The sequence below is a fragment of the Eumetopias jubatus genome, unplaced genomic scaffold (assembly GCF_037043125.1).
Source record: "Eumetopias jubatus isolate StellerSeaLion01/CBP00866 unplaced genomic scaffold, mEumJub1_p1.0 scaffold_6, whole genome shotgun sequence".
Classification (NCBI taxonomy): Eukaryota; Metazoa; Chordata; class Mammalia; order Carnivora; family Otariidae; genus Eumetopias; species Eumetopias jubatus.
The window spans coordinates 56,272,837-56,283,028 of record NW_028274812.1 but is presented as its reverse complement, the minus strand read 5'-3'; positions in this window follow the sequence as shown (position 1 = coordinate 56,283,028).

The following is a 10,192-nucleotide window of genomic DNA, read 5'->3' as shown; positions in this document are numbered from 1 at the left end:
TAATACACACACAAAACAAACAAATGAACCAGTACTTTCACTAGAGGCCAAAATCTGGCAGAAAATAAGGGTTCTGGAAGGATGCACACTTGCCTGATCCCAGGAAAAAACAAAATGTAGAATAAAAGGTAGTCAAGCATAAAAAGGACACCTGATCACAAGGAGTTTAGTTGTAAACAGTATCTATTGCTCTTTTATCTTACTAGTTATTTCTGAAAATTGTTATTTCTCTAAACTCTTCAAAATGTGTGGAATATAAATAACATTGCTTTTTGAACAACATTAAATCATAGAAAATCCTTGCATCAAGAGAGTTTCAATAAAAAAGTCAGCAATCAAAGGTTGCACCTCTGTGGACCTGCTCTCTAGTCCAGGCCAGCCTGGGGGTGGGGGTGGACAGGCCCAGCCTGTGGATGTCAGCAATCCAATGCACCACCTTGAGCAGAGAGACAATCATGGTGAGACACACACTAACACTCTCAAAGCTCTCCTTAAAAAAAAAAAAAAAATCTATCTACTGGTTTTCACCAGATTTAAGCTAGGGTGTCAAGTAAGCAGAGTAAACACAATAAAAATAATCTACAGATCTGAATAACTAGTAAAAGTTAGAGCTGGGCAGAGAATCCAAGAAAAAGAGACCTGCCTTGGGCATAAAAAAACACAACATCTTCAACAAGGTAATGATTTCCTGTATGATAGCTATGAGGTCTCTGTCTTTTTTACTGTCTTTGCCAATACTATGTTTACATATTTTACAATTTTAGCCAATCCACAGAGGCTTCATATTTACCAATGCCACCCTCTAGAAACTCTAGATATTGTGCAAAATATCCTATGAAGATGCTCAAGGATGCCGGAAGACATGATCTTTCCTCGACCCCAGCAAAGAGAGTTCTTTCCAGCCCTGTAAGAGGCAGTCCAGAAGTGGGTGTCCCAAGGATATTAACACAGATGCAGGGAGGAAAGGATTTTGATTTCTCCTGGAGCAGACTTCAGATTTGAACCTAACACCATCTAAGTTGTGAGAATTCGTCTTGGGAACAAGGAGAATACATATACATATCATAATTTTTAATGGACAGTTTTATTACTTTGTGGAATAAATGCATTCCAGTAAGTTTGGCTTAAAAGAAGCTACAGTGAGAAATGCTTGGAATTTAGAGTTTCTAGTTTCTCCATTTCAGAAGTAAATAAATTAACCTCTCTGAGCCTTAATTTCTTCATTTGTAGAAGGGAGATTCATATTTCTATCACAAAGGAATGCTGTCAGAATAAAATGCAACATTATATTTAGTAGTGATATATATACATTGAAAAGCATTAAATGGTAGTTATTATTATTTCTAAAAAGCACACCCCTTTCTTCATGTTTTTCCTGCTGTGTCAGAGGCATCTGACCCATTCACTTTTCTAATGTAACTTGTCTGGCTTCTGGATCTCCTCTCAGTCGTGGTCAACTTTTCCTTCCAAACTCAACCCACGGAGCTCAGGAATTTATTCCTTGTGGGGTTTTCCCCTGACTCCATACAAACAGAGCATATAACTTTGCTCCTTCTGCTTCTCCTCAAGTCTGAGATTTGTAATATTTACTAAAGCTAGGTTGTAGGTCCCATTTCCCTAAAACAGCCCACTGTCTAAAATACTGTGTGCTGACCAGTGATCTCCTTTACTCTCAGCCTACAAATTCTACCTTCTTTTATCATCTCTGTAAGTTCTTTCCTACTTTTAAATTTACTCAGAAAGAAATCCAGTTGCAGCGTCTAAGAAGAAAAATTCCCTTACCAGAATTTGAGAAAAGTATTTATCCATAAAGAAACAGAGGCAAAGTTGCAAAATCATCATCATCATCATCCCAAACCTGCAATGACACCTAACCAATTGGAAGTTAATATATCACTCGAGAGCAAAAATCAAAACCCAGCTATTAGATCTGGGGAGGAATTTAAAGATCATCAGCTCTATCCTCTTCAAATGGAAGATAAGGAAGCAGGCCCCAGATTGGGCAGACTCCTACTGAATGTCCTGAATTACACGTCTTAACTCTGTACTGGGACCCACATGCAGCAAACTCCCTATGTGCGTGAAGCTTTTCCTACCTACAAGTATCAAATGAGACCGGGCCAGAAATAATTTTTTTAAACTGCAATGCCTATTCTTGACCTGCAATGGACAGTAAGGGTTTGGGGGAGAGGAGGAAATGACGTCTGTGTGCTGTCTTAGAGTTCACAAAAACATTATATCATGATCTTGTTGGATCGTTACACCTTCAAAGAGAGAAAAGAGCAGAGCAGTTATTATCACCACCCTCCAATAAGTTAACTGGATCTGCAAGACTTTCTCAGGGTCAAACAGGTGGTAAATGGGAGATTCAGGCTTTAAAACCTATATCTGGCTGAAAAGTCCATGCTCTCCATCTTTTAACTTCATTTACATTTTTTTAAAAATTACTATCCTATAGTCTACTTTTTTAAGATTTATTTGTTTGTTTTAGAGAGAGAGAATGAGTAAGAGATCACAGGAGGAGGGGCAGAGGGAGAATCTCAAGCAGACTGTGCTGAATGCAGAGCCTGACATAGGAATCAATCTCACAACCCTGAGATCATGACCTGTGCTGAAACCAGGAGTTAGACACTCAACCAACTGTGCCACCCAGGCACCCCAAAATTACTATCCTATAGTTTATATAATAGAATAGTGATTAACAACACAGCTTTTATAGGCAAGCAACCAAAATCTGAATTCATTTTCTACCACTTGATTAGCTATGTAGCCTCATGGAGTTACATAACCATTGCTGTATGCCTTGGTTTATTTATTTTAAATGTAAATGATCATTTAGATCTCTCATGGAGGATGCGAGAACTCAATAAAGTAGTATGTATGAGGTCCTTAGGACAGGGCCTAGCATGGACTAAGTCATGAGTTGTAGCTGTCATTATTCAATTTGGTTTTCTTATATATAAATACTTATTAGTATAAATACTTATAGTATAAGTCTTCCATCAAAAAAAAATAAACTAAATGCTTCTCTTTATATGAGTATAGTACATGCAAACATAGGCCATGTTTTCCATGAGGAGTCCTTTAAAAAGCTTATATTTTCAGGGATCAAAATTTATACAGCCATGCTACTCAAAATGTGAACCTAGGGATCAGCACTGTCGGCATCACCTAGGAGCTTATTAGAAATACATAATCTCAAGCCCCATCCCAGCCTTGATGATGAATCATATCTGCATTTTAACAAGACTCCCAGATGATCTGAATGCACATAAAAATTTGAGAAGCACTGGTCTACCACATGGTGCTGGGGAGCTGAGTGAAGGTGTTGTGCACAGGCACTAATATCTGTCAACTTCAAAGCAAAAGACATGCATTTCATTCAGCAACAGCCTCTGATATCATTTGTTTCCAACATGGAAAGTCCTCCCTAGCTGGATACTCTTTATAATGTTTGATTTTATTAACTTACCATTGATTTATTATTCTCCCTCAACCCTACCGTTCTACTCTCAACCCAGAAGAATATGTTATACACAATCTGGAACCTCGTGCTGGTAAAAGTTAAAAAAGAAAAGACATGATCTAAAAGCTTTCTTTTCATAAGTCCCTTTTCTCCTTCCCTATCCCAACTCAACTCAAAAGGGCAGCAGCTGCTAAGAGTAAATGTAGAGGCTTCTAAAATTAAATCAGCAAAAAAAAAAAAAAAATTATATTTATTACAGAGGTTGGAAGGGAAGGTGACATTTTTAAAGGTTAAATTAGGTAAATTAATTGAAAACAGAACAAATAAAAATCAATCTTCCTTTCTGAGAGTAAACACATGCTATTTTTCAGTTGTTTGATATAGTAGGTCCCTTTGCAGCTCTCCCTGAGATTCCTCCAGCACAAAGATTCCTTTGTGATGGATGGAGACAGGGACTTCATTATATTCTTTAGTTCCCTCAGTGCCAAGGCTATATAGCTCCATGGCCGAGCTCTCATGGTTAGAACACACGGGAACAGTACAAAGAAGAGTTAACACTGGCCAACCACCACACTTCAGCCAAAAGGACTTCAATACGAAGGACTTTGAACTAAACAACAAGCGTTCTAAAGCAAAAAGGTCATTTCTCAGCAACAATGAGAATGTTGTTATCAAAAAGGGATTTAAAGATTTACAGGGTAGAGTCATTCCCAGGTTTCACTCGTGGGCTTTGGAAGCGTAATTACTGTGTTTGATACCTGGCTCCTCCATTTTCTAGATGTGTGACTGCAAGCAAGCGCTTCACCCTCTGAACTTCACTTTCTTCCACTATGGAAGTGGGATCCTAAAACCCACCCACTAGATAAATGTGAAGCTAAACTGAATTAAGATAAATGTAAAATACCAAATCCTCTGCTACCATTTATCAGAAGCTTAGTAACTATTAGTTCCTTTTACTGCATGTCTAGGGACAAAGATGTGATTATCACTAAATATGTTGGAAGAAGAGGGTTTGCTTGTAGATGCAAGCTTCAGGGAATTGATAACATCTGATTTATGTACACGGTGGTTATAAGCCAGAGGTGGAGTTTGGCAGTCTGTCAGCAGAGCTTCCTTATTCTAACACCTTCTTGGGTAAAAAATAATTCTACACCTCTGATTGCTTCACCTGATAGTCTCATCTGATCAAATTACACAAAATGTTGTCTTTTCCTGGAAATTTTGCTGCAATCATTAGTTATCTTAAAAAATACACAGTCTTACTCGGAGGTAAGACAAAACAGAAAATTCTGCTTCCACGATATAAAATAATAATTTCCCTCCATTGGTTTCCCCAGCAGTAGCCAGATAGAGTGTCAGAGATGATACACAGTTACACTATCGTAACTGGATCATTGACAGCCAGTGTGTTTGAGCTCTTAAACTTCCACTATGAGGTGGCTAAAATATGAAGATTTTCTTTTTTTACTCCTGACCAAAAAGAGACAACTTCCATTTGGGATGGTAGAAATATGCATATTTATCTTCTTGTCTCAAATACACACACGCATGCACACACATACACATAGTCCCTAGAAAATCAGACAGATATTTATATGCAAAAAAACCCCTCAGTCTATACTTCACATCTTATATGAAATATTAATTCAAAATATATCAGCTCTATATGTATATAAAATGCAAAATATACAGCATTTATAAAAACATAGGAGAAAATCTTTGGGACACTGAGTTAAGCAAATTTAGATTTGACCCCAAAAGCATGAAACAAAAGAGAAAATATTAATAACTTGGACTTCATAAGAATTTAAATTATTTTACTCTGCAAAAGACACTATTGAGAAAGAAAAGCCATGAACTGGGAGAAAATAACTACAAATTACATATCTGACAAAACACTTGTATCAAGAAAAGGTTAAACTCAAAACTCAAGAATAAGGGAATAAATTTAAAAGCTGTTGGGGCTCAGACGGTTAAGTCACCTACTCCTGATTTTTACTTAATAAACAAATAGAAGAACATATGAAAGAATGTCTCTCTAACAGCTCTTCACAAATAAAAATGCTAAGTTTAGTCAGGACAGCCACAATTTTAGCCAAGAGCTGACATAAGGATAAATCTCTATTTTAATTTCCCTATTGCTTCTTACTGCCTCTCCTCCTACATGGGTCTGGCAACACACTCAGCTTTAATTCCATTACAGAACAGATCAAAGACCAAGCCTAAAGGAGGGGGAGAGACAGTAAGTACTGAGTTGGCACCATAAGCAGAGCCATTGTAACTATGGTTCATGGGTACAAAAGAACCAGGGCCTCTAGATTTGCCTCTGACCTCTAGATCTTTCAGAGCATCCTAGTTTCACAACTGTGTTAAAAATCAGTTCTCCTCTTTGAACTCTATAAAATTCATTTTCTTAAACTCATAACGTCTAATATAATTTTGAGATGTTCAAATTCTTAAAAAACATACTCCCTTTCCCCAACTGCACCCATACACTTTAATTGGATTTGATGGATATCCACAAAAAATTCAAATGCATAAGATATAATGATATCTAGGGGCTCCTGGGTGGCTCAGTCATTAAGTGTCTGCCTTTGGCTCAGATCATGATCCCAGGGTCCTGGGATCAAGCCCTGCATCAGGCTCCCTGCTCCGCAGGAAGCCTGCTTCTCCCTCTCCCATTCCCCCTGCTTGTGTTCCCTCTCTCACTGTATCTCTCTCTCTCTGTCAAATAAAGAAATAAAATCTTTAAAAAAAAAGATATGATATCTTAAAGACACAATTTTAAGTTAAAATATACCAACATTAGTCAAAAAAAATTAAAAATTTTCCTTGAGGATGCTGGTGATTATCCTTAGTTGATGAAGAGAACAAACGTCACATAAGCAGGAAAACATTCATACAGAATGAATCCTCATATCTTCAACAGATAAAAATAATGTAAAATACAGGAGGCAAAATGGATAAAAAAAATAAGAGGAAGAATACATGGGCATTGCAAAGAAGCATTATTATAGTGTGACCTTGAAGGAAAAATAACTAGAAAAATAAAACGTTCTAAAAATGAATGTAATTCAGATTCATGTAATGCCAATGAATTAAATGTATTCAACATTTTAAATTGCAAAACCATTCCCATGTATACTTATAGCCAACTCTCTCCTTTACTTTACAGAGAGAAAACTTGAGGTATTAGAAATTTCGGCAAGATCTCTCAGAAAACTAGAGAAAGTGTCAGAAACAGAACCCAAATATTCAGCCTGACATTTCTTCCACTCAGGACCATTCTGACCCTTTCTAAGCCCAAAAACTGAATGAAAATGATACAAAATCAATCAATTCAAAAAATAAAATGCTCAATCATTTAATCGGTAATTTGTACATGACTCCATCTATTTAATGGCTTTTGTTTTTTACTGAATCAAATGATAGCTGTCATTGCGCCTACAGAGAATACAAAGCAGCCAACTGATTTAGTCAATCGAAGTGAATAAAATAAAAAATAGCACCCCTTTTGAATTGTTCAGGAGTAAAAGATTTCAAACTACTTAATCTCATTAAAAAGAAAACAGTATCTTGTGGACACTTAAAAAATATGACAACTCCATTCTCTTAAAGTTTTCAAATACTTTTAAATTATTCCTGAATCCATTCACTTTGTGATTATTTTTCCATAAGGATGACCTTTCCTTTTCATCTCTTTTCATACTACATACTTAATGCCCTAGGTGGTCTGTAGTATCAGTTAAGGATATGGTGTGTGGTAGGGGAAGAAGAGTTCTCTCCCCTATATATGTAAAATTAAAGTTGTTCATTAGTCACTTTAAATGAGAGAAGGCAGAAGGCTATTTTATTCTCTCTTTTTTTTAATTCCACCAAGGGGGAAAAATGTACAAATGAAGAAGAAACAAGGAACGTCATTCTGGTCATATAACAGATGGATAGGCTGAAGAGGGAATGCATCCTAGAATAATCCTTGACATTATTAACATAAATAGAAATTAAATCCGCTCAAAAACCTTAGGTCTTCCATTGTATCTCTTAGCCTTGATCTGAATTGTAAAAAAATAATAATAATAACATTAAAATTAGAAATGTATGCATTGACGAGACATTTAATTTTGCATTTTTCTTCTATACTTTTAAGATTTCTACTCTGGCATGAGAAAAACTCATTCTACATTTCAGCTGTGGGTTGGTGTCCATGGGGCTATTGGACCAGAGGAGGTTACTAGGCATTTCATCTCTATGCATTTATGAATGGTTTGGACCTCCTCTTTTATCAGTGTGGGATGGGGGAGCTTATTGATCATTTTCTAAAACATTAATGGACAGGCAAGCACTTTGCCAGCTGGCAAAAATGGCAGCTGTGACAGCATGTAGAGCACCCTTGACACAATTATGGAATGCAGCCAGGAGCCAGGGCGGGGGCCATACAGAAAAGAACATACCTTCTAGGACTTTATCAATCAGGTTAGAAGGTCAATGTGTATCAATAAAGAAAATCTAACACTCATTTTTCTTTGCTCCGATGACAGCCTTCAGACTGTTTGACTAAGATCATCACTAACAACACAGGAATTTTTCACCCCTGAGCAACCTCAATGGATTAAATGCATGAACAGCCATGATGAGCAATTGCTTGCAATTTCATCAGAAACTTTTTCCAAGGTCTGTAACCATGAAACCTCACCTTTGTTCAAACATTATCAAACAAGTCCAAAAAACAAGATGAAAGTTGTCCTTTCATTTTATACAAGAAAGGCCAGCAGGATTTAGCAGAAAGAATACAGGCCTAGATTAGGAGATCCGGCTTTTAGTCCTTACCCTAGGACTAACAAGGTGGGTGACCATCATCAACTGATTTAATCTCTCTAAGACCAATATGTCAAATGAGGAGTTGACTCATGGTATTTAAAGTCATTTCTAATTCTGAAATACTGAGCCCAGGAGTTGCTTCCTGTAAACTTCAACATCACTAAACACTTATATTTGTTGACTGTATGACGTGTTGATCTCCAAAGAAACAAATGGGAAATTTTCAGAATTAAGAACTATGTCTATATCGGGCTGGAACCAACCCAAACTTTTGCAGTCCTGACATCTCTCTTTGCTCCTTTGACTTTACTTATTTCTCTCCCCACCTTGCATCGCTTGCCAAAACTTTCTCTTGTCACTCTGCTCTCTCCAAATCTTGCTTATTTTGCAAACTCAAGCAATTCTTCATAGTCCCCATGAAGCTCCCTCCAACAAACCACACTGATATCCCTTCTCTTAAATTCAATTGTTCTTATAATCAGTAACACACAGCTATAGTTAGCTATTTTTAACTATTTAATTCCTGTTGTATTGATCTTCCATGACAATATTGTAAGCTCCTTACAACAGGGACTGCTAAGACTTTTCTGGATCTCATACAATAGCTGGCAAAGTACCAGTATATTAGATTTCCATAAGTGTGCTATTGACTAATGAGTAACTCAGCTCATGAATGTTAGAAACAATTACCATATATTTACCTCATAAAAACTTTACATCACTTAACAATTCCAATTCATTTGACCCTCTTCTAACCTTAAACAACGAAATTCTTTTAAAAACTTACTCTTCTTTGTCTGCATAACTTTAAAAGCACAAGAAACAAGATGTAGCATAATACCTTAGTAAATGTCTGACTAATGTTGAAAAAAGATTTTTTCTAACTCACCCTTTTTACATCTATTCTTCACATAACCTAAGAATATGCTAGCAATTTTTTCTGATGACAGTACCACATTAATGACTATAATTTGTACTTATGTTCATAAATCTATTTAATTATTTGACTTAATATTATCAGGTCAATCCACAAGGAGTCAAACATATTTATACATCTCAACATATTTTTTGTCAACTATAACACCCAATTCTTTATCTGTGACGCTCATTCTTAGCCAGGCATTCTGCATTTTTATTATGCTTTTTTTTCTTTAAGTCCCTTATCTTTTTTTTTTTTTTAAGCAAATGTCATTCAGTCTTTGTAGGGACATTTTTCCAATATCAATGTCATTTGAAGTGCCATTTTTTTCTTTCTTTCTTGACAAATCTTACCTTTACAAACAACTTACTAGCATGTTATCATTCACTTCCTAACTGATGACTACTTCTTAACTGATGACTAATAGAGTGGTTAGACATACTACAACTGGCTTCAAGGAAATTTCTATATGAATATACCCAAATCTCATCTCCACTGCAGGAGAAATTCCTTTCAGGTTAAATTACTTCTCCATGTCAGAATCTGACTCTCATCAATTTTGTATTTGGAACACTCTTCTCCAAAGGAGGGAAAAGTTTAATGTCTTATATTTGTGATATCATTTATCATATAATACTTGCATAACAACTTGTCTATATTTCCTAATTAAATGTCTGAACAATGCAAAAACATCCACTTTACTGAACTCACGACTATTCATCAAACTAGTAATTTATTTATCACAATCTAGACCAAGAAGTGTGTCTGTTTGTTTTGTGTTTGAATTGACATCTTTGGTCAAAACCTAAACTGCCTTTTTTCCCTTTTTTGTTCTATTTTTTTTTTCATTTTTAGTAATTACATGTGAAATTGAAGCTGATTTTCAGAAAGGGAATGGACTCAGTGAAGTTACTTTGTATTACTACAATGATGGTTCTTCATTTAAGATTGTACCTACTTTACATTGTTTGTACATCCATTTTCCTCTT